Raw genomic sequence first — 24,500 nt, 5'->3', positions numbered from 1 at the left:
GCAATAACAGAAAAGAAAATAGGTAAGAACTTTACAACATTTTAAGAACAGAAATATAAACTTAGCTTGAAGAACTATACCCTATTCTGTGGAACATGAATAAAGATAAACCCATACCTAGACATTGACTGATGACCACAGCAAAACTCCAAGACAAAGAGTTGTCTTAAACTTTCTGAAACATTGTCTCCTATCCTTAAGACAAAGGCTTCCACATATCTACTGGATGTAAGTATAAAACAAGATATATAGAGTTCAGGCTATTTTTTATAAAGCTTACTTTTCTTAGCCTATTATAAATTGAAGTGAAATTCTTATTACTTTTGCTTCCCAAAAGAGGCTACAGGTAATAATTGAGGGAACATGAACCACAGTCATATGGCCTCTGAATAATAGCAATATGTAGAGTTGAAAAGGAAAATAATTATAGAGAGAAATAGAGATAGAAAAAGAGAGAAATTTAAGATAACAGGTTAAATAATAATTAGAAACTGATATATGTTATCTTAGAGTCAAGATTCAATCTTTATGTTTTCCATTTTCTACTAAGAGTGAAGTTTATGAGTTCACCAAGGGAGAGTAACATTCCTTTTCAGAAAAAGAATTTGTTCTGAGAATGTTCATGTAAGGATCACTGACCAAGGTAATAATTGATCCCCTAGATTACTAGATTTGCCCAAAATATAAAGATTATTTTCTTAATCTTTGTGGTCACCCAAAACATAATGTCAAACCAAAACCTTAACTGGCATTTCCCAGAATGGCAAATAGGGGCAGAATGAAAGGAGTGGGTGAGTTTAGGTATAGCATTCTCTGGTTCTTTTTTAATAAAAGGATGAAATTGGAGTATCTTAAGAAATGGAGCATATTTAAAAATAATAATATTGCCTAGGCTGGCTAATCCTCAGGAAATATTTGTATGATGACAGGGAAAAACTGAAAAATAGTTATTTTATTAAAAAATCCAAAAATGTGTGTACTTGTATTTTTAATATATTTCTATGAAACCGTATTTGAAATTATGTACCACCATATGCAAACATTTCTTGCATGTATTTGTAATACTTTATATCACAAATTGCTAGGTGCATTTTTGAGTTTTAAATTGGGAAGCTTGATTTCAATGCCTTTTAATTTTCCACAGATTCATAAGGCATTGTTTGCCATTTCATTGAATAGTGTCAAAAATAGAGTAAGAAGAGATCCAGGTTATTTTCTTATTACATGAAAGAACTATCTAGGCTCAGAGATTTGGGAGACATTTGGAGATAATTACTAGGTCACTTGAGTCAAGATGCAAACTTTTCTAAGCGAAATGCAGTGCTCTATTAAAAATCTACATTCTCTGCCTGACAAGTGAAGTGACTTGTTGGATGTAGAGAGAAAAGTTATGCTAATTTAATTATCTTGAGCCCTAAATACCCAATGGCAAAACTATCACATGTTGATTTTAAAATCAACCTATTTTAAAACCAGAAGGCAGTGTGGTGGCTTGAGAGTGAGATTTGAGGTAAGAAAATCCTGAATTTTAATCCTGGCTCTGCTGGACAATTTGATCAAATTTTTAACCAATAAATAAAGATGAAATATTTACCATGACCTGTAACTAAATAAATCAAAGGGCCTCTCACTTTTTTGGGGGTCATGGCTACTGCATTTTTAAGAAACTGGTTTAATTATTATTTATGTTCCCATCTACCTTAAAGGAATATCTTCAGACTCATCCTGCTTTACAAATTCTCTCACACTGTTCCTCTTTCCTTCCTTAGGTTTCTGTAACTTTTTAAGCTTACCTTTCTTTCACTTGGAGTGTTTCAATGTCCTCCTAAATTACTAGCTTTATTCTGGATTCCTTACCATTCTTCCCATTTCCCCATTCCAGAAATGAATTAATCTTTGTAAATTTACACTGATATAATCAAGTGTTCCTCATTGTTACAACACTTCACTGTTGCCGAATTGTCACTGTTTGCCTTATTGTGACAGATTCTTCTCATTCTTGCTCCGAACACTTTCCTCAGAGCTTTAGTAAAATCACTAACCATTTTTGAAAACATCTTGTTCTCTTTTACAAATTAACATCCTGTGTGTGTCTACACCACTGTCCTTCTCCAACTGTAAACTTGTGATCTAAAGCCAGGTTTGACTGTAACATTCCCCTTGAATCAGTCTCAGGAATTCATACACACAACTCAGGATGCCTTACATACTCATGCAGCCTACATATATACTTTATTACAGGCCTTAGCCCATGCATAGTCCTCTCCTGTACTGTAATGAAGCGCCTTGATATCAGGAAGTGTTACTATTTGTGTTTCCACCCCAGGATTTGCAATATAGTACACAATCATTAATTGTCTGCTGTGCAAAGAATGAACTGAAAGCTACCTAAGATAGAATATGTACTTTCACTTCACTGTGATATTGCTAATTTAAGGAAAATACTTGTTTGCAAAGTTGTCTGTAAGCAAAGAGTAAAAATGTAGGTAATTGGTTTCACTCTTCATGTTACTTTCCAAAAGTTTCCGTTGAGGGTAATGATGGCAAAGTTGTCCCAGCCCTGTAGGTTTGGAATGCAGTGATACTGCCACTCAGGGAGAAATTCCTTAAAAAGTGAACTCTGTGAAGCAGACTATACTGGGCAGTCAGCCTGCTTTGTAGATGACCTCAAAATCCCATAATCATTTCAGCTCACCTGGAAGCTCAGAGTTCAAAACTGAATGAATGTTTTGCCAAAGGTCAGAGAGTCTTCAGAATTTGCTTCTAAAATCTAAATCTCAGCTGTCTAGGAAAAAAATGAATAAAGACTCATTTTAATTAGGTGGCAGTATCTCCACTCCACAGAGGTCCATGGTATTAATTAAAGCCATGAGTTCAGGTTTGTCTCTCAGCTTTGAAATTTCAGCAATTTGACCAGGTTTGACTTGGAATGAATTGAAACTTTCTGAAGGGCTTTTATTTTGTTATTGCCATAATTCCAATTTCAGTCCTACAGAATGGGTAACACAAAAACATTACATTGTTTCTGAACTCTGAATGACATTTTATACTGATATCACATGTGCAAATACTTTAATAGGCTTTGCAAGTTTGGAACTAGATAACCATCACCTTTTCTGACAAGTCTACTTTCATCTAGTTGGTTATTTTGATCTTAGTATGTTCTGTGATCTTATAGCATTTGGTGCTCACACTTTCTTCTCTATACTAAAGCTCTTAATTGTCCTATAAAATCAGCTTTTTATAGCTCAGAAGTGGGTGCTAATATGTTAACCAACAAACGTTTAGTTAAACATAGAGACTACAGATTTACATCCTGATTTCATATTGATTTAAGTCAAATTCTTTCCCATTTGGTAGTACTTCCAGTCAGGGCTGGCCAGAGGCAAAATTGTGAAGTAGTTTAAACTGCTTTTAGCTGTATTCAGCTTTCTCTGAGGGTCATTGTAGGAGGATGGATTTTTCAAGCTGGAGATAATCCTTTGTAAAAAGAAGGCTCTTTACTCGCTAGGGGAAATGTAAGGGAAATGGCCACCAGTGACAGATGCGTCCTATGGATTCTATTTTATATATATATATATATATATATATATATATATATAATGCTCACAAGAATTCTTTATTGAGAAATGTTTGGATGTAAAAGTATTAGGGAAGCAAAACTCATGCTGCAGTTTTTGCATTTCTTGATAACACCTCTGTGATGAGATGGTACTAATACAGTGGATTCAAAATCAATAGAAAATGGTCACTGCCCACAAGAGATGACAATCCAGTGAACCAGATAAGGTCGAAAGCTTGTAAATGGCCTTACAATGCAGGAAATACAATTTTAAGGATGTGAACAGAAAGCTGTGAGAACATGGGACACTAAGTGCCTATCTACACCAATGTGAGGAAGTTGGAGATAAGTTTTGAAGAAATCCTTGAAGTTTCCAGGAAAGGCAAAGAGAGGGGATTGAATTCCCTGTGGAGAGAAGTAATTGCAGTAAATCCTGAAAGTTCCTGGCATGTACAAGGCACGGTTAATCTGTCCATGAGACAGCAGTATTCATGGAAGGTGAAGCTGTAAGTCCCAGTTCAGAGCCAGATTAAAAATGATGAATGTTTAGTGCCAGGCATAAGTAGGCTTCACTTTATAGGAAGCAGAGGATTAAAAGTTGTACGCAGGTAAGTAATATCATAAACTCTGTTTTATTGAAGTTAATCTGTGAGAGATATGAGGCAAGGTAGGGGATCTGAAGTGAGGCTTAAGAGTTAATTCTGACGTGGAATTGTGTGGACTTGATAGGGTTTGTGTATACATGTATGTGTGTGTAGGGGAGAGGGTAAGCAAAGGGAGGATTAAAACTTGAGTTCATTGGAAGAACTGTTCTTCCAGATGCTAACTCAGATGCAAAAGTTCAACTTCATGTAGTTTACTTTGGAGGTAACTGCAGGAAAACACTGAATGATGAGTGGGAAATGACAAAGAGAAGCAAAGACAACTAATGGACGGTTCATTATCAAGCTAGCTAACGCTGCAGGTGGCTGATACTTAATTCTGTGGGGAGACTCTGGGAAACTGTATTAATTACCTAACTCAGAGTTATCTTAACTGAAAGGTAAGGAAGATGAAATATTTGTATAGGAACTCATTTCTGTCATTGTCCACCACTAGGGAGTGTTAATTTAACAGCACATTGGCACTCCTGCCTACCATGATTTGGAAAGGCTTCCAGCAAAGAGAGAATAGGTATTGACAGTTGGAAATAGCTGGAGGAAATTTTAGTGGTAAGGTTCCAGGTATATGGTGCACCAAAAGTATCTATAAAACCTATGATGGTTAACTATAGTATCTTCCAGTTTTGGTGTGGATCCTTCATTCTTTCTTTTTTAAACCTTTTCCCATAGCTCAGCAGTATCACCAATATATATTTCCATTGCATACTAATCCTCTGTGTTCTTATACCTGTTGCCACTTTTTCTTTTTTTAAATTTTTGAATATTATTTTATTTATTTTTTTATACAGCAGGTTCTTATTACTCATCAATTTTATCCACATCAGTGTATACATGTCAATCCCAATCGCCCAATTTGTGACAACACCCCCCCACCCCCCCGCTGCTTTCCCCCCTTGGTGTCCATACGTTTGTTCTCTACATCTGTGTCTCAGTCTCTGCCCTGCAGCCCAGTTCATCTGTACCATTTGTCTAGGTTCCACATATATGCGTTAATATACGATATTTGTTTTTCGCTTTCTGACTTACTTCACTCTGTATGACAGTCTCTGGATCCATCCACGTCTCAACAAATGATGCAATTTCGTTCCTTTTTATGGCTGAGTAATATTCCATTGTATATATGTACCATATCTTCTCTATCCATTCGTCTGTCAATGGGCATTTAGGTTGCTTCCATGTCCTGGCTACTGTAAATAGTGCTGCATTGAACATTGGGGTACATGTGGCTCTTTGAATTATGGTTTTCTCTGGGTATATGCCCAGTAGTGGGATTGCTGGATCATATGGTAATTCTCTTTTTAGTTTCTTAAGGAAACTCCATACTGTTCTCCATGGTGGCTGTATCAATTTACATTCCCAAAAACAGTGCAAGAGGGTTCCCTTTTCTCCACACCCTCTCCAGCATTTGTTGCTTGTAGATTTTCTGATGATGCCCATTCTCACTGGTGTGAGGTGATACCTCATTGTAGTTTTGATTTGCATTTCACTAATAATTAGTGATTGTGAGCAGCTTTTCATATGCTTCTTGGCCATCTGTATGTCTTCTTTGGAGAAATGTCTATTTAGGTCTTCTGCCCATTTTTGGATTGGGTTGTTTGCTTTTTTTAATATTGAGCTGCATGAGCTATTTATATATTTTGGAGATTAATCCATTGTCCATTGATTCATTTGCAAATATTTTCTCCCATTCTGAGGGTGGTCTTTTCGTCTTGTTTATGGTTTCCTCTGCTGTGCAAAAGCTTTGAAGTTTCATTAGGTCCCATTTGTTTATTTTTGTTTTTATTTCCATTACTCTAGGAGGTGGATCAAAAAAGATCTTGCTATGATTTATGTCAAAGAGTGTTCTTCCTGTGTTTTCCTCTAAGAGTTTTATGGTGTCCGGTCTTACATTTAGGTCTCTAATCCATTTTGAGTCTATCTTTGTGTATGGTGTTAGGGAGTGTTTGGATTTCATTTTTTTACATGTAGCTGTCCAGTTTTCCCAGCACCACTTATTGAAGAGACTGTCTTTTCTCCATTGTATATCCTTGCCTCCTTTGTCATAGATTAGTTGACCATAGGTGCATGGGTTTATCTCTGGGCTTTCTATCTTGTTCCATTGATCTGTTTCTGTTTTTGTGCCAGTACCATATTGTCTTGATTACTGTAGCTTTGTAGTATAGTCTAAAGTCAGGAAGTCTGATTCCTCCAGATCCGTTTTTGTCCCTCAAGACTGCTTAGGCTACTTGGGGTCTTTTGTGTCTCCATACACATTTTAAGAGTTTTTGTTCAAGTTCCGTAAAAAATGCCATTGGTAATTTGATAGGGATTGCATTGAATCTATAGATTGCTTTGGGTAGTTTAGTCATTTTCACAATATTGATTTTTCCAGTCCAAAAACATGGTATATCTCTCCATCTGTTGGTATCATCTTTAATTTCTTTCATCAGTGTCTTATAGTTTTCTGCATACAGGTCTTTTGTCTCCCTAGGTAGGTTTGTTCCTAAGTATTTTACTCTTTTTGTTACAATGGTAAATGGGAGTGTTTCCTTAATTTCTCTTTCAGATTTTTCATTTTTAGTGTATAGGAATGCAAGAGATTTCTGTGCATTAATTTTGTATCCTGCAACTTTACCAAACTCATTGATTAGCTCTAGTAGTTTTCTGGTGGCACCTTTAGGATTCTCTATGCATAGTATCATGTCATCTGCAAACAGTGACAGTTTTACTTCTTCTTTTCCAATTTGTATTCCTTTTATTTCTTTTTCTTCTCTGATTTCCGTGGCTAGGACTTCCAAAACTATTTTGAATAATAGTGGTGAGAGTGGACATCCTTGTCTTGTTCTTGATCTTAGAGGAAATGCTTTCACTTTTTCACCATTGAGAATGACGTTTGCTGTGGGTTTGTCGTATATGGCCTTTATTATGTTGAGGTAGTTTCCCTCTGTGCCCACTTTCTGGAGAGTTTTTATCATAAATTGATGTTGAATTTTGTCAAAAGCTTTTTCTGCATCTATTTAGATGATCATATGGTTTTTATTCTTCAGTTTGTTGGTGTGGTGTGTCACATTGGATGATTCACGTATGTTGAAGAATCCTTGCATCCCTGGGATAAACCCCATTCGATCATGGTGTATGATCCTTTTAATGTGTTGTTGGATTGTGTTTGCTAGTATTTTGTTGAGGATTTTTGCATCTGTATTCATCAGTGATATTGGTCTGTAATTTTCTTTTTTTGTAGTATCTTTGTCTGGTTTTGGTATCAGGGTGATAGTGGCCTCATAGAATGGGTTTCGGAGTGTTCCTTCCTCCGCAATTTTTTGGAAGAGTTTGAGAAGGATGGGTGTTAGCTCTTCTCTAAATGTTTGATAGAATTCACCTGTGAAGCCCTCTGGTCCTGGGCTTGTGTTTTTTGGACGATTTTTAATCATAGTTTCAATTTCATTACTTGCGATTGGTCTGTTCATATTTTCTAATTCTTCCTGGTTCAGTTTCGGAAGGTTATACCTTTCCAAGAATTTGTCAGATTCTTCCAGGTTGTCCATTTTATTGGCATAGAGTCGCTTGTAGTTTTCTCTTAGGATGCTTTGTATTTCTGCGGTGTCTGTTGTAACTCCTTCTTCATTTCTAATTTTATTGATTTGAGTCCTCTCCCTCTTTTTCTTCATGATTCTGGCTAATGTTTTATCAACTTTGTTTATCTTCTCAAAGAACCAGCTTTTAGTTTTATTGATCTTTGCTATTTTCTTCATTTCTATTTCATTTATTTCTGCTCTGATCTTTATGATTTCTTTTCTTCTGCTAACTTTTGGTTTTGTTTGTTCTTCTTTCTCTAGAGCATTTAGGTGTAAGTTTGGATTTTTTTTTTTGAGATTTTTCTTGTTTCTTGAGGTAGGCTTGTATAGCTATAAACTTCCCTCTTATAACTGCTTTTACTGCATCCCATAGGTTTTGGATCATCGTGTTTTCATTGTCATTTGTATCTAGGTATTTTTTGATTTCCAATTTGATTTCTTCAGTGATTTCTTGGTTATTTAGTAACATACTGTTTAACCTTCATGTGTTTGCGTTTTTTACGTTTTGTTCCCTATAACTGATTACTAATCTCATAGCTCTGTGGTCAGAAAAGATATGATTTCAATTTTCTTAAATTTAGTGAGGCTTGATTTGTGACCCAAGATGTGATCTATCCTGGAGAATGTTCCGTGTGCACTTGAGGAGAAAGTGTAATCTGCTGTTTTTGGATGGAATATCCTATAAATATCAATTAAATCCGTCTGGTCTATTGTGTCATTTAAAGCTTCTGTTTCCTTATTTATTTTCATTTTGGATAATCTGTCCATTGGTATAAGTGAGGTGTTAAAGTCCCCCACTATTATTGTGTTACTGTCAATTTCCTCTTTTAGAGCTGTTAGCAGTTGCCTTATGTATTGAGGTGCTCCTATGTTGGGTGCATATATATTTATAATTGTTATATCTTCTTCTTGGATTGATCCCTTGATCATTATGTAGTGTCCTTCCTTGACTCTTGTAACACTCTTTATTTTAAAGTCTATTTTATCTGATGTGAGTATTGCTACTCCAGCTTTCTTTTGATTTCCATTTGCATGGAATATCTATTCCATCCTCTCACTTTCAGTATGTATGTGTCCCTAAGTCTGAAGTGGGTCTCTTGTTGACAGCATATATATGGGTCTTGTTTTTGTATCCATTCAGCAAGCCTGTGTCTTTTCGTTGGAGCATTTAATCCATTCACGTTTAAGGTAATAATTGATATGTATATTCCTATGACCATTTTCTTAATTGTTTTGGGTTTGTTTTTGTAGGTCCTTTTCTTCTCTTGTGTTTCCCACTTAGAGAAGTTCCTTTAGCATTTGTTGTAGAGCTGGTTTGGTGGTGCTGAATTCTCTTAGCTTTTGCTTGTCTGTAAAGCTTTTGATTTCTCCATCAAATCTGAATGAGATCCTTGCCAGGTAGAGTAATCTTGGTTGTACGTTCTTCCCTTTCATCACTTTAAGTATATTGTGCCACTGCCTTCTGGTTTGTAGAGTTTCTGCTGAGAAATCAGCTGTTAACCTTATGGGAGTTGCCTTGTATGTTATTTGTCATTTTTCCCTTGGTCCTTTCAATAATTTTTCTTTGTCTTTAATTTTTGCCAATTTGATTACTACGTGTCTCAGCGTGTTTCTCCGTGGGTTTATCCGGTATGGGACTTCTGTGCTTCCTGGACTTGGGTGGCTATTTCCTTTTTCATGTTATGGAAGTTTTCGACTATAATCTCTTCAAATATTTTCTCAGGTCCTTGCTCTCTCTCTTCTCCTTCTGGGACCCCTATGATGCGAATGTTGTTGTGTTCAATGTTGTCCCAGAGGTCTCTTAGGCTGTCTTCATTTCTTTTCATTCTTTTTTCTTTATTCTGTTCTGCAACAGTGAATTCCACCATTCTGTCTTCCAGGTCACTTATCTGTTGTTCTGCCTCAGTTATTCTGCTATTGATTCCTTCTAGTGTAGTTTTCATTTCAGTTATTGTATTGTTCATCTCTGTTTGTTTGTTCTTTAATTCTTCTAGGTGTTTGTTCTTTAATTTTTCTAGGTGTTTGTTAAACATTTCTTGCATCTTCTCAATCTTTGCCTCCATTCTTTTTCTGAGGTCCTGGATCATCTTCACTATCATTATTCTGAATTCTTTTTCTGTAAGGTTGCCTATCTCCACTTCATTTAGTTGTTTTTCTTGGGTTTTATCTTGTTCCTTCATCTGGTACATAGCCCTCTGCCTTTTCATCTTATCTATCTTTCTGTGAATGTGGTTTTTGTTCCACAGGCTGCAGGATTGTAGTTCTTCTTGCTTCTGCTGTCTGCCCTCTGGTGCATGAGGCTATCTAAGAGGCTTGTGCAAGTTTCCTGATGGGAGGAACTGGTGGTGGGTAGAGCTGACTATTGTTCTGGTGGACAGAGCTCAGTAAAAGTTTAATCCACTTATCTGCTGATGGGTGGGGCAGGGTTCCTTCCCTGTTGGTTGTTTGGCCTGAGGCAACCCAGCACTGGAGCCTACCAGGGCTCTTTGGTTGGGCTAATGGTGGACTCTGGGAGGGCTCACGCCAAGGAGTACTTCTCAGAACTTCTGCTGCCAGTGTCCTTGTCCCCACAGTGAGCCACAGCTACCCCCCGCCTCTGCAGGAGACCCTCCGACACTAGCAAGTAGGTCTGGTTCAGTCTTGTATGGGGTCACTGCTCCTTCCCCTGTGTCCTGATGCGCACAGTACTTTGTGTGTGCCTTACAAGAGTGGAGTCTCTGTTTACTCCTCTCTTGTCGAAGTCCTGCGATCAAATCCCACTACCTTCAAAGTCTGATTCTCTAGGAATTCCTCCTCCGGTTGCCAGACCCCCAGTTTGGGAAGCCTGACGTGTGGCTCTGAACCTTCACTTCAGTGGGTGCACTTCTGTGGTATAAGTGTTCTCCAGTCTGTGAGTCACACACCCAGCAGTTATGGGATTTGATTTTACTGTGATTGTGCCCCTCCTACCGTCTTATTGTGGCTTCTCCTTTGTCTTTGGATGTGGAGTATCTTTTTGGTGAGTTCTAGTGTCTTCCTGTCAATGATTGTCCAGCAGCTAGTTGTGATTCTGGTGTTCTTGCAAGAGGGAGTGAGAGCACATCCTTCTACTTCACCATCTTGGTTCAGGGTCCCTATAGCTGTGTCCCTGTTGCCTCTTTATATAATATTTTATTAAAGAGAAACCAGTTCCATTACTTAAAATTAAGTCATTTAAATTAGTCTTCATTAACTGTATTCTTATAGCTCTAACTCAGTGTAGGTTTTATCTTCTGTGACAACTCTGATTGGTAGCAGCTTCCTGGAGCATCATGATAAGAAGGATTCTGAGGCTTCATCTGAATTTGGAGAAAGGAGAGCTGTGGACAGGATGGAGTTGGGTGAAACACAAGCCAAATACTTGCTATTTACATTAGCAGTTTATGTTTCCCTATATTAGTTTTAAAAATCATGAAATACTTACTTGTCTGCCCAGACTTGAGATTGAGGACAAGATCTTATAATTCTCTATGTACCCAGTGGTTAGGACATAGTAAGAAACTAACAAATGTCTGGTTAGACTTTTCCAATAATGCATTCCAAAAAAATGTATCCCTGTATATTGTCTGTTACAGTTGCATATTGCTGCATATTTTCCTGCATATGTCAAGGTACCAGAAATATTTGACCTTGTATTATCCCAAAGACATGTCCTCCTAATATCTCCATAATATCTTCCTAATAGCTCTGTAATTATCTTCCTAATCATTTTTGTTTATGTTAGCACTCATGAGCAAAATACCTTCCCTACCCCACCCTGAAACACATATAATACACACATAGCACCCTAGTGGGCTTGATGCAGAACAGAGCTAATTAAGATGTTATACAAGAGTGCTAAGAGTTTTTTCAATACAGGAATGAGGCCAGGCAATTAATTAAAGATTGAAAAAGCAAAATACAGAAATGATTAGGAAAAGAATGTACCAGAAACCAAGTAGGATAAAAGGTTGGAGGTCAGTACAGAAAAGCAGTTCAAAAACATCAGTATACTCTGAGGCTTCCTGTCACATCATGTTACGTGCAGTCCAGGCTTATAACAAGCAGCCTCATCAGAGTTGTAATGATCATTTGCCAGCCAAGATCATCCTGCCACTTTGTGTTTGCTTTTACCTTGATTTTAGCTGAGAAGAAAATGTTCCTAATTTAGCAGAATGGCTTAAAAACATGAACTTTGAGTTAGGAATACATGAAGTCAAATATTTACTTCAGACTTTTATTCCTATTGACTGAGGGTAAGTTTTAGTTTTTCTGCTCCTCTCCCATTTTTTCAACTGACAAATGGGGCAATATATACCCCTTATGTTTTTAAAAGTTTTACTTTGTTTCACTAAAGATTGAATGAAAGAGAAGTTTAAAGAGCTTAGCAAAAAGCATTTAGAGATGATTTTGTTTGCTTGTAATGAAAATTTGTGTCGCTTTGCACTGGGTGGGGGCGGTGGGGAGAGAGCACGATCACATTGCTCAGCCTAATAGAATGAACACCAAAGAGATGTAATATCAGGCAGCAAGGTCAAACAGCTAATATACCGTTTTTTATAATGCCAGCTCTATTACCAATTATCACAAAACATTTTGGGCAGTATAGTAGAACTAACTTGTATGTTAAATTCAGACATTAAACCAAGGAGTCTTATTTTGACTGAGAGTTAGCTGGGAGAATGGTAAGAAAAAGTGACAGTAGGTACTTTAACAGAACTATATCCCCCTCTCTGAGACTTAGTTGTCTATTTGAATAACATACTAAGATCTCTGTACTATCCAGTTGGTTGTATGAGCTATATAGGTGATCCGCAAATGATGCATAGAATTTTTGTGGCACTCATGGAATATTTACTGTGTGTTCAGTGTATGAGGCATGACTGTTGAGGCTAATTTAAAACACATGTTCCCTTCTATTGGAAAAATATAATTATGTAATCCATTATTTTACCTTTCTTGCCTGGACACAAAGACTTTGAAAGCTAAACTTAGTTCTCAGTCACAGTAGGTTATTTTTCTCTAGATCTTAATGTTCATGCTTCCTTTTCCTTTCCAGGACCCAGAGTTTTAATTTCATTTATACATTCAATCAGTTTTGTTAAAGACGTGTCTTGTTTCCAGAACTAAGATGATAAGTGAGAAAGCAAATATTATTGCTACCCTCATGGAACTTTCACTTCAGTGTATCTATGACTAAAATTGTTTGTGGAGGTAGGTAGCATATATAAAGTGCAAAGAAAGTATATCTCCAACCAGAGGATATATATATATTTTTGGCTGCGTTGGGTCTTAGTTGCGGGATGCGGGATCTTCATTGAGACATGCGGGATCTTTCTTTGCGGCGCACGGTCTCTTTCTTGTGGGGGGCTCCAGGGTGTGTGGGCTCTGTAGTTTGTGGCACCCAGGCTCTCTTGTTGAGGCGCGCGAGTTCAGTAGTTGTGGCACGCAGGCTTAGTTGCCCCTTGGCATGTGGGATCTTAGTTCCCCGACCAAGGATTGAACCCACGTCCCTTGCATTGGAAGGTGGATTCTTAACCACTGGACCACCAGGGAAGTCCTGAGAATCATTTTATGTTTTTTTGAAAAATAATAGAAATTCACATGTATACATACACATACACATAGAGACTTTATCATGGTTTGCCTTCTTAATTGGGATTTCCTTCCATTTTTCTGTTGATATATGTACAAAATAGCCATGTTTTGTCCACAAGAGAGAATGATGTCAAGAAGGACAGCGTTCTTGGTATAGCCATCTCATAAAGATTTATTCTCTAAATTTATTGACCTAGGATAATCCCTGAATGAGTAAAATCTGTTACCCTTCGGGTCTTTTATTTTCTCCTTAACTTATTGTTCCCCCTGTGTATATTTACTACTTTATTATGTAGACCTTGGCGTTCTGCAAAACACCTTGTAATAGGTAGAGAAATATTGTTGGAGATATATATATATATATATATATATATATATCTCCAATATTTTACCTTCAAAGGAAGTGGTTAGAAGCAAAATCAGCCTCTATTTTTTTGCTTTATTTGACCAGTCTGGCTGGTAAATGGGGCTCTCTTTCTTCTTCGTAACAATCTTTGTAGCATATGGCATCAGCTATATTTTATAGGAAAGGCAACTGAGATGCTGCGGGTAGTAATTCACTTAATGTTTTACAGCTGGTCAAAGACATTAGTATTTATACTGCTCAGATCCTTTTTATTTTCATTCTTTGCCTTTTATTTATTCCTTTGACAAGTATTTATTAGGGTCTTACAATGGGCCATACATTGTTCTAGACTGTTAGGACACGTCAATGAAAATAAGAACAGACAAAAATACATTTTTTATGGAGTTTATATCCTGGTGAGGGGAGATAGGCAATTAGAATAAGAAAAATATATATATGTCATGTGGTTAGGAGCGTTACAGAGAAATCTAGAAAAGGGATGGAGAACCACCATGGTCACCTTAAGAAGAAAATATGTGACTAAAGACTTGAAGAATGTGAGGCAATGAAAAGATCCACACATTATCTGGTACCCAGAGCACCAGACAAGCACTTTGTATTTTGACCATTAAGTCACCGATCTCAGAACTTACTGTATAAGCTTGGAGCAGTCACTTCTTTTCCTTGTTGTCAGTTTTTCATCTAGCAAATCAGTGTGTGTCCTAATTTACCTCCAATATTCACCTTATGTCATGACTCATTTTAACCTCTGTCCTCTAGACTGGATGATTCGTTCTCTCTCCTTCTCTCATATTTCTTCCTTAGTTTTACTTTCTTCCTAACATTTATCCACTCTTGCTAATTTCCCTAAAGCCTAAGTTCTTTCTACTCATGCACAACTATACACCTATAATCACTTCACTTATTTAAGTCACACATTCAAATTGTGATGAAAGCCTAGCAAAAATAAAGAGGGCAAGCGTTTTGAAAATTGTTTTATAAGGCTGATGCCTGATTCCTTTTCTAACATTCTGTCTTTATTTCTTTTAGATACTGAAAATATGCTAATTGCCGTGGCAGATATACTGTATATGTTTGCAAAAAAGGGGCAGTATGCTCAGCTGCTATGGAGGAAATATTTTGATAGATACCAGCTTTTTTAACCTAATTACACAGACATAACTAATTTTACCCATCAGCAATGCATAAGTTCATTGCTGTTACTGACACATGCCCAAACTTAAAGTACTTCCCCAAATCATGCATTAATATTTGCTCCATTAAAAATAAGGAGTAAGAAGGCTTTTTCAACTAGTTGTTTTAACGGTCTATAGACCATTATCATAGCTACCAATTTTGAATGCCTACTGTGTGCTAGGAACTATCATAGGCATTTCTTATACCTTATTTCAAGGCTTTTTTATTTTTTACAAACCTTAAAGGTATATGTAACTGTATCATATTGAAAGCTGAAGAAATAGAAATCCACTTTGTTAAAGAATTTACCTGGATTGCTTAAGACCACTTAATTTATACATAGTCTCCTTGGGATTTGCAGAAAAACAGACAAATTTGACCTACAGAAAAGGGCAACCACCAAATTTACTGTATCCATTCTTTTAAGAAATGACTGTTTATGGAATTATATTAATTAAGCATTCAACTTTGTTTTGTGATTAAATTTGGGAACTGATTTTGACAAAGAAACTCAGGGAACGATGAGAAGATGGAATGAATCACATTTCTTCCTATGAAACAAGTAAACACCTAATAACATCTTCTAAAGTATAAGCATTCAGTAGAACAATGTGGTGTGGGAATTGTGTGAGGCCAATGTCTTCAGCCTCACATAGATGCCTCTCACAATTTGACCTCCTTTATATATACTTACTGCTCTTCACTATACTATGTTATTTCATAAAATAACTTTGAAAGTAATTTTGATTGTGATTAGTACAGCTGGTTTGTTTACATAGCCCAATTATAACCTCTCAGGTAAGAAAATAAAGTCTCTTGGAGACCATATGGAATAAAGAATGGACATTGAGATATAAATTCAGTTCTCCTTCTGAAACCTGTGTTGATCTCCTTGTGTTACCGAAAATATTCAGTTCCTATAGAGAGAATTCCTAGCACAGTGTAGGACACATAGCCACTACTGTTTATTAAGAGACAACTATTATTTCCATCCCATCTTTAAAACTGGGATTTATTTTCTATATGGAGGATGAAAACCTTGAATTAAAAAAAGTTTATTTTCATATTGTGATGGTTAATTTTATGTGTCCAGTTGACTGGGTCATGGGGTGTCCAGATTAAACATTGTTTCTGGGTGTGTCTCTAAAAGTATTTCTGAATGAGATCAGCATTTGAATCAGTGGACTCAGTAAAGTATATCTCCCTTCCCAATGTGGGTGGGCATCATCCAACCCATTGAGGGCCTGGATAACACGAAGAGTGCAAGAAAGGAGGTTTTATTCTGCTTCTTGGCTGCCTACTGGATCTGGGACATTGGTTTTCTCCTGCCCTTAGGCTAGGATTTATACCTTTGGCTCCCTTGGTTCTTAGGCCTTTGGGCATGAACTGAAATTACACACTGGCCCACGGCCTTTCCTGGGTCTCTAGTTTGCAGATGACAGATTTTGTGACATTTCAGCTTTCCTAATCATCATGTATGTCAAGGCATTGGCTCACATGATTTTATATATAGATCTAGATATATCTCTTAAAGGTTCTGTGTCTTTGGGAAATATTGGGAATACACATACTTAATCACAGATACTTGAAGAATGTTCTCTAGATGAAAATATAAAAACATTTATTGACATGAAGACAATTACTACACTGTAACTGATGGAATACAATGAAGTCCAATCCCATTGTCCTCCACTCTTCCCCTTACTTATTACACTTGATAGCATTGAATGGCTTGTCACTAATTCAGACTTTATACTAAGTTGAGAAATAAATTTTAATGATTCAGGTAATGTCTAGTATCATGTTTCTTTGACTCACAAGCATGGAAGAATTTTTTAAATGCTTAGAAGAACAAACTCTCTGGGCTACCTTAAGTGCAAGAAAAACACAAATTACAATAAGATACTATATAAAATGATTACCAACTCTTTATGCATTAAACCTAGCCCATAAAAAACTATTTTCTCTGTGGGAAAGAGAATGGTGTGTGTGTGTACACATACATATATATGTATACATACATTACATATATATATATACACACATATACTAAGCACATTTTTTTCTCTGTTACATTGAAAACACTCATTTTATAATTTGTTGAAATTTTTGGAAATAGATAAAATTAGAAAAGGAGAAAATATAAAGATTATATCACTCAGGCACCCATTTTTTTTAATTGAAGTATAGTTGATTTACAATGTTGTGTTAATTTCTGCTGTGCAGCAAAGTGATTCAGTTATATATATATAATATTATATATAATTCTATATATAATAGTTTGCAACTGGTAACCCCAAATTCCCAATCAACCCCTCCTCCACCACCTCTCCCCCTTGGCAACCACAAGCCTGCTCTCTATGTCTGTGATTCTGTTTCTGTTCTGTAGATAGGTTCATTTGTGTCATATTTTAGATTACACAAATAAGTGATATTATATGGTATTTGCCTTTCTCTTTCTGGCTTACTTCACTTAGTATAATCTCTAAATCCATTCTTGTTGCAGCAGATGGCATTACTTCATTCCTTTTTATGGCTGCATAGTATTCCATTGTATATATGTACCACATTTTCTTTATTCATTCATCTGTCGATGGGCATTTAGGTTGCTGCTGTGTCTTGGCTATGGTGAATAGTCAGACAACCATTTTTGACATGATTTGACATGACATCCATCTCTTTCTAGATGGAATATCGATATTATATTTCAATATTTGTTTTATTAACAATTAGCTTGTTTGAAGTTAAATTTTAAAATAATTACGTTCCATGCCATTAAATTGTTCCTAAAGATGATTTTAAATGTTGTATGCAATTGCATATATCAGGTGTGCTATAATTAACTTAGCTATTAACTCATTTTAAATAGAAAGACTATTCTCATTTTTTCACTATTATAAGTAATATGGTGGACCTTTTCATTTCTAAAAGGTCCCAGAAATTGAATACTGATTCAAAAATTGTGAATTTTTGTTAAGGCTCTGTCAAAATATCAATTAACATTTCCTTGACATAAATGTATCTTAAGTAATTGAAATTGATATTTGATAGTTCACGAATATATGATAATACATACTTTTGATTGATGTGAGATGCTTATATTTGAAAACATAGAAGCATGTTATTAATCATAATTTTATATTTCAAGGCACTTTGAAAATTATTTTGTACATATTTGTCCTTGATACGTAGTTGTTGAATTATTACTCCAGGTATTTTAATTAATGGGATTTTATGGCATATTCTTGTTACTGCATAGCATTTAGTCTATATTTCATCAATCAAATATAACCAGTGCAGGGTAACATCATTCCCGTGAATTGTGTGTAGTCTGGGGCTCTACATACAGTAATCATTTTTAAGGTTGAGATAAAAATATGGGCTACAAATTTTGATATTCCCATCCTTGTTTCACTTTTGTGTGAAATCCTTGTGCGACATTAGAAAAGTCACATTCCCTCTCTGGTCTTCAGTTTGCCCAATAATATTTATGTGGAATAAGTTATAGAATAGGCTTTCTCCTCCAGCCTATAACTCATAATTTGTTTACATTACTTTAATGTTTATGTAGAAAGGACAAGTTTTTGAGAAATGCAGTTTCCCTATTCAAGTATTAGCATGAGATTGATTTTAATGGTTAAATTTTAACTGTAATGCATAATGTTTCAACATCTTGCATGTAAGTGCAAATAAATTGTCATTTATAGTATCTAAAATTATATATTATTTAAAATGACTAAATCTTTTTTTTAATCCAGTTTTTTTTTAACATCTTTATTGGGGTATAATTGCTGTACAATGTTGTATTAGTTTCTGCTGTAAAACAAAGTGAATCAGCTATATGTATACATATATCCCCATATCCCCTCCCTCTTGCATCTCCCTCCCACCCTCCCTATCCCACCCCTCTAGGTGGTCACAAAACACGGAGATGATCTCCCTGTGCTATGCAGCTGCTTCCCACTAGCTATCTATTTTACATTTGGTAGTGTATATATGTAAAATGACTAAATCTTATGGGAAAATATCATTCACCATTGTTTCCACTATATTTTTGAGCCATTTGAGCTAAAATAAATCAAATTAAACTCTTTAGTACATTACTAGCCTCCAAAAAACAATTTCTCTTTATTTCACCAGGTCTGTGCTGTTCTTTTAATGATGGAATATGGCAGCATGCTTCTAAAACTCTTAAGTGCACCGTTTTCAAGGTTTTTCACAGTGGGTTGCAACATCAGATATCTATTTCTAGAACTTCTCCACTTCAGCTGGCTTCCCACACACTTTGGATGGTGGAGATTATTAAAAATTTAAGCAATGGAAAAACACATTTATATTTAAAATCAATGCAATATTTTAAGAATCTCTCTCTCCAAAAAGTTGCCTTAAAAATTAAAATGCGTAAGTTTCAGGCTGGGGTGGATTCTTAGGTTATCTAATCCTTCGTAGGTACGAATGTTTTCTCATAGGTGTTTCACCCACCTTTTCTTGAATATAGTCAGTATCTGAAATCTCTAAAAGCTGTTTTCTCTTTGCTGGACAGCTCAACTACGACACATTTCCTTGGTTTGAGTAGAAAAATCTCCATTTAGAACATTTCACATTGATTTTAGTTCTCCAGAACTTCTCAAAGCATACTGTAGTCTTACACATTCCATAGAAAAGATATGTTTCTGAAAAACTAAATGTTTTATTTGATTGAGGGGTAGCACCTCACTCTCCTGTTTGCATAAAGAACAGTCCTTGCCTTGTCACACACCTATGCTTCCTTCCATGCTGTTTGCAGAGGCTGAAACACCTTCCTGTTTTACCACTCCCATTCTCTGAACTCATTTCAAATTCATCCTCATCCTTTAAGAATTTGCTGAAATATTCTACTTCTCTGACATTTTCCTTAACTGACTCATGAAAATTTTCTTCATTATCACACTTTCCCTGGAAAACAGAAAACTATCTTGTTTGCCTTTGAATTCTTCAGTGGGTTTTGCGACAAAATGGATGCCCCCTCATTGTCTGAGTGAGTAAAAGTTAAATTTTCCAAACATCACCAAGGATGTCAAAGTTAATATCTGACAGGTGTACTTTTGAGTTTAAACCATATCATGCTACCACTTTCACTATCCTTTGCTTGCAATTTGTGGTTCAGCCTAGGCAGGTTACAACAAAAAAAACAGCATAGGTTTCAGCAACATTTAAACCTAGATACAAAATTTTGCTGTGACTTCAGGCTGGGGGAAGATTTGTTTTAAAAAATTTTGAGTTGGAACTGTAGCGATGGGTATCATTGAGTCAAATATTAGAAAATATTACAGCTTTGCTTTATGTAATGGCCAGTGCTCTGTATACTAATTGGCTTATTTTAAACCATCTATTTAAAGCAGGTAGCACAGCACCTGACACTTAATAAAGGCACATACATGTAGTAATTCTTTAAGAACACTTTTTAAAATAGGGGAAAGTCAAAGGGAAAATCTGCCTTTTGTGCATCATAGTGGTTTTGTCTTCATTTTGGAGGAAAGAGAAAATGGACTGCCTATTACTTGGCACCTGTGTATTATGGTAACATAATCTGCATTGCTTTGCAAACCACACACCATTCAAAGGGAGCAGAGAGCCCCTTTTTACAGGTCAGTTCAGCTAATTCCAGCACTTCATCTTCTTCAAGCCTGCCTCCCCAGTCCTCAGCATCATGTCTTGCATTCTAGCATTTGCTACTTAAGATAAATAGATGAATAAATAAATGAACCCTTGCCTTAGCCTTATCAGGATATGCATCTGATTAACTTTTAAAGTCCTTTTTTTGTCAGGACAGATAATCAAATTCATAGGCACTTAAGGTTTTTAAAAAAATGAAAAATAGAAAAGAAGAAAGAAAATCTTAATACATTTATTGGTATTACAATAAAATTAAAAATATTAATATTTTCCCAGGCCTCCATGTATGGTCTGACATCCTCTTCACTCTCCAGCCTTCGTGTCACATCATTTTCACTTTTCTTCTCTCACACTTTTAAATATCTTCAACCCTCAGGTCTCTCCCTTCTGCTTGGAATTGCTTCTCCCTTATCTCTCTCTATTATCCTTTTCTCTATTGCCTGGTTAATTCCTATGTATTCATTATGCATGTCTCTCAAATGTCAGAGAGGATATTTGGGGATAGTTTCCTGGGTTCTTTATTCTTGGTTGGATATTATAGTTATAAGCTCTTCTCAAAATGCATTATTTTCCCTTCAGAACACTTAACCTCAGGTTGTAATTATTTGTGTAATCATTTGAAGTCTTTTGTGTAATAATTTTAAAGTGTTTTTTTTTTCATCTAGATTCCAAATTCCGTAAGAATAAAGTCTGTTGCTCTACCCTGACCATAGCAAATCCATTGCCTCACATGGTATGTAGTTAATAAGAAAAAATAACTTAGTAACCAAGTGCTAATGAAGAAAGTAAAAACAAACAAACACCTCCCAGCTACTTGGGTGGCTGCATATGAGATGTACAGGAAACCTCTATGTGGTTTAACAACTTCTATGTTCCATGCTTTCCGTCCCCCCAGAGGAGCTATACCCCTATAAGCAGTGCTTAATTTAAAAAACTTACGTAAATATATTAGTAATGAGAAAAGTTCATTACATAGTAATTTGTTTAAGAAAGATTTGAGATTGGTATTTAATTCAAATTTTGAAAGTCAGATTTTATGAATAATTTTAATAATTTTTCTCAGTTTTCATTTATTTGCCTGCTTAGCTCATTTTGGCAGATGACATAACAACCATAGCTTATATCATTCTGAAGTAGCCATAGATTCTCTCTTGAAAAAATAAGACGTCCACTTTTTTGCAAAGACAGTGTTCCTCTGTTGCCTTCATCCAGTAACCCCTAATGTCATCATTTCACAAATTTTAGTAAATGTCCTCTCGAAGACCAAAGTCATTTTAAAACAGGAAACTTGCAGTTGGCTTGATAGGGAGCTGCATGGAGAATAATTCTTAGTGAAGTTTATCATCAGGTACCAAACTTCTTTGAGCCTTAATCTACCGTGGGGGTTCATAGAGAAAAGCCGTCGCTGTAAAAGCAGGCAACGAGAACCACTTTGAAGCATCTCTGTCTGTATGCTGTTAAAACACTGCAGAAATGGAGTATCAAGACAAGGCTGTTTACAAGATTTTGTACATGCAAACCTACTCATGCTCAGGAAAAAAAAAAAAGCCTTATTGACTCTGGCTGCCTTGAATGCTTGTAAAAACATAAGTACTTACCAAATCCTGGGATTTTCAAGTTAATACTTGAGATGAGGGGAGGACTGACTCACTCCTCAAACACACACACACACACACACACACACACACACACACACACACACACACACACACACACACACACAAATACACACACACAGAGTTTAGAGCTACATGGTCTAATATGGTAGCCACTAATCACAGGTGACCACTGATCATTTCAAATATGGGTAGTCCCAACTGAGATGGGATGGAGGATATAAGTGTAAAATACAAATTGGATTTCAAAGACTTAGTCCAAAACAAGGAATATGTAACATCTCATTAATATTTTATATTGGTTACATGTAGAAATGATTTTATTTTAAATGTAAGTTAAATATATCATTAAAATGTATTTTAGCCCTCTCTGTTTACCGTTTTAATGTGGTTTCTAGAAAATATAAAATTCCATATGTGACTCACATTGTATTTGTTGGATACTGCAGGCTTAAAGACCATAGTGTAACAGAAGAAAAAACAAGCAAACAAACAAAACCCCCCAAAACCATTGACTTGGAGTTGGAGATCTTTTCAGGAGACAATAAAGCATAATGGTAAATAACACAGGTTCTGGCATCAGATTGAGTCATACCACAATTTTTTTCATATACTAAAATTAGCCCTATGACTTTGCAATTATTTATAGAGCACCTACCAAGTGTAGGGCTGTATATAAGATTAACACAAATATCTAACCAAATTCTCCAGCTTAAAGAAGATAGAATTCATCTACATAATTAGGTATGTGGGCTTAAATTTCAGCCTGTTATTTTTTTTTTTTTTGGTTAGACATTTCTTCATTTTTAAAACAGGGATAATAATTTCTACATTAGAGGGTTTTGAAGACTAAATGAGATTAATACTATACAATGTAGGAGTATTAATAAATTTCAAAGTGATACCCTAGCTAGCTCATGCTTTTTAAACTTTTTTCTTTTTTAAATTGAAATATTTGATGTAGAATATTATATGTTAACAGTGTACAATATAGTGACTCACAGTTTTTAAAGGTTATACTCCATTTATAGTTATTATAAAGTACTACTGGCTATGTTCCCTGTGTTCTACAGTATATCTTTGTAGCTTATTTTATACATAGTAGCTTGTACCTCTTAATCTCCTATCCCTATATTGCCCCTCCCCACTGGTAACCACTGGTTTGTTCTCCAAATCTGTGAGTCTGTTTCTTTCTTACTATATTTACTAGTTTGATTTATTTTTTAGATTTCACATCACAAGTGACATCATATTTGTCTTTCTCTGTCTATTTCACTAAACATAATATCCTCCAGGTCCATCTGTGTTGTTGCAAATGGCAAAATTTCATTCTTTTTTAAGGCTGAGTAATATTCCATTGTGTGTGTGTATGTGTGTGTGTGTAAATATATATCACATTTTCTTTATCCATTCATCTCTTTGGACATGTAGGTTGCTTTTATATCTTGGCAATTTTAAATAATGCTGCTATGAGCCTTGGGTTGCATGTATCTTTTTGAATTAGTATTTTTTGTTTTTTTTGGATATACACCCAGGAATGGAATTGCTGGATCATATGATAGTTCTATTTTTAGTTTTGTGAGGAACCTCCATACTGTTTTCCACAGTGACTGCACCAATTTAGAGTCCCACCAACATTGTACGAGGGTTCCTTTCCTCCACATCCTTGCCAACATTTGCTATTTGTATTCTTCTTGATGATAGTCATTCTGACAGGTGTGAGGTGATATTAAATTTTTGCCTCTCTGCATTCTGATTCAGCTTCTCTCAGACCTCTTGGATCTTGGCTTGTGTTTGTCCACTGATTTCCTGATTGTTTATCTTTCCATTTTGCTTCCGAAAGACAATACAGAGACCATTAGGCCTCTTAAAAATCTGGTCTGGAGACCATTGGCATGCAAGAAATTGTTATTTTTGGTCCATATTGACTCCTTGGGTCTAAAATTCAATGAGACCCTCCTGGGGCAAGTTATTGTGCAAATTGCACTTTCTATGATTCTGTCAAGGATCTTCTCCCAGTAGATCACTGGTTGTTATTATTCTTCTTTTACTCTTTATCTTTTATGAAACTCAGCTCAATTGAGTCAAAACAATTTTATAATTTATAAAATATTTTAAACATATTCCAGCTTATTAAACTACCTAGACATTGTTTGAAACAGCTAATCACCTATGAAAGTAGAAGTTCTACTTCATAGAGCTATGAAAACCAGACTCTATTCAGTCTTAAGTAACCCTAATAGCATCAGTCATATGACAGTTTATTATTTTCTTCCCTATTATACTATTTAAGGGAAAGATGCATAGATGCAG

General features: G+C 35.7%; 1 long non-coding RNA gene across 1 annotated transcript; it reads left to right on the top strand.

Moving 5' to 3' along the window:
- The first annotated feature begins 598 nt into the window (after positions 1–598).
- On the top strand, positions 599–22,697 carry LOC141277116 (uncharacterized). Its single transcript, XR_012327877.1, has 3 exons — positions 599–643; positions 21,237–21,304; positions 22,637–22,697. It is a non-coding gene; the product is annotated as an uncharacterized lncRNA (long non-coding RNA).
- Positions 22,698–24,500: the final 1,803 nt, after the last annotated feature.

This window comes from Tursiops truncatus, chromosome 19, assembly GCF_011762595.2.
Source record: "Tursiops truncatus isolate mTurTru1 chromosome 19, mTurTru1.mat.Y, whole genome shotgun sequence".
In the NCBI taxonomy this organism is placed as follows: Eukaryota; Metazoa; Chordata; class Mammalia; order Artiodactyla; family Delphinidae; genus Tursiops; species Tursiops truncatus.
The sequence above is the reverse complement of the archived record's forward strand: the minus strand, read 5'-3'. Positions and strand labels throughout refer to the sequence as shown.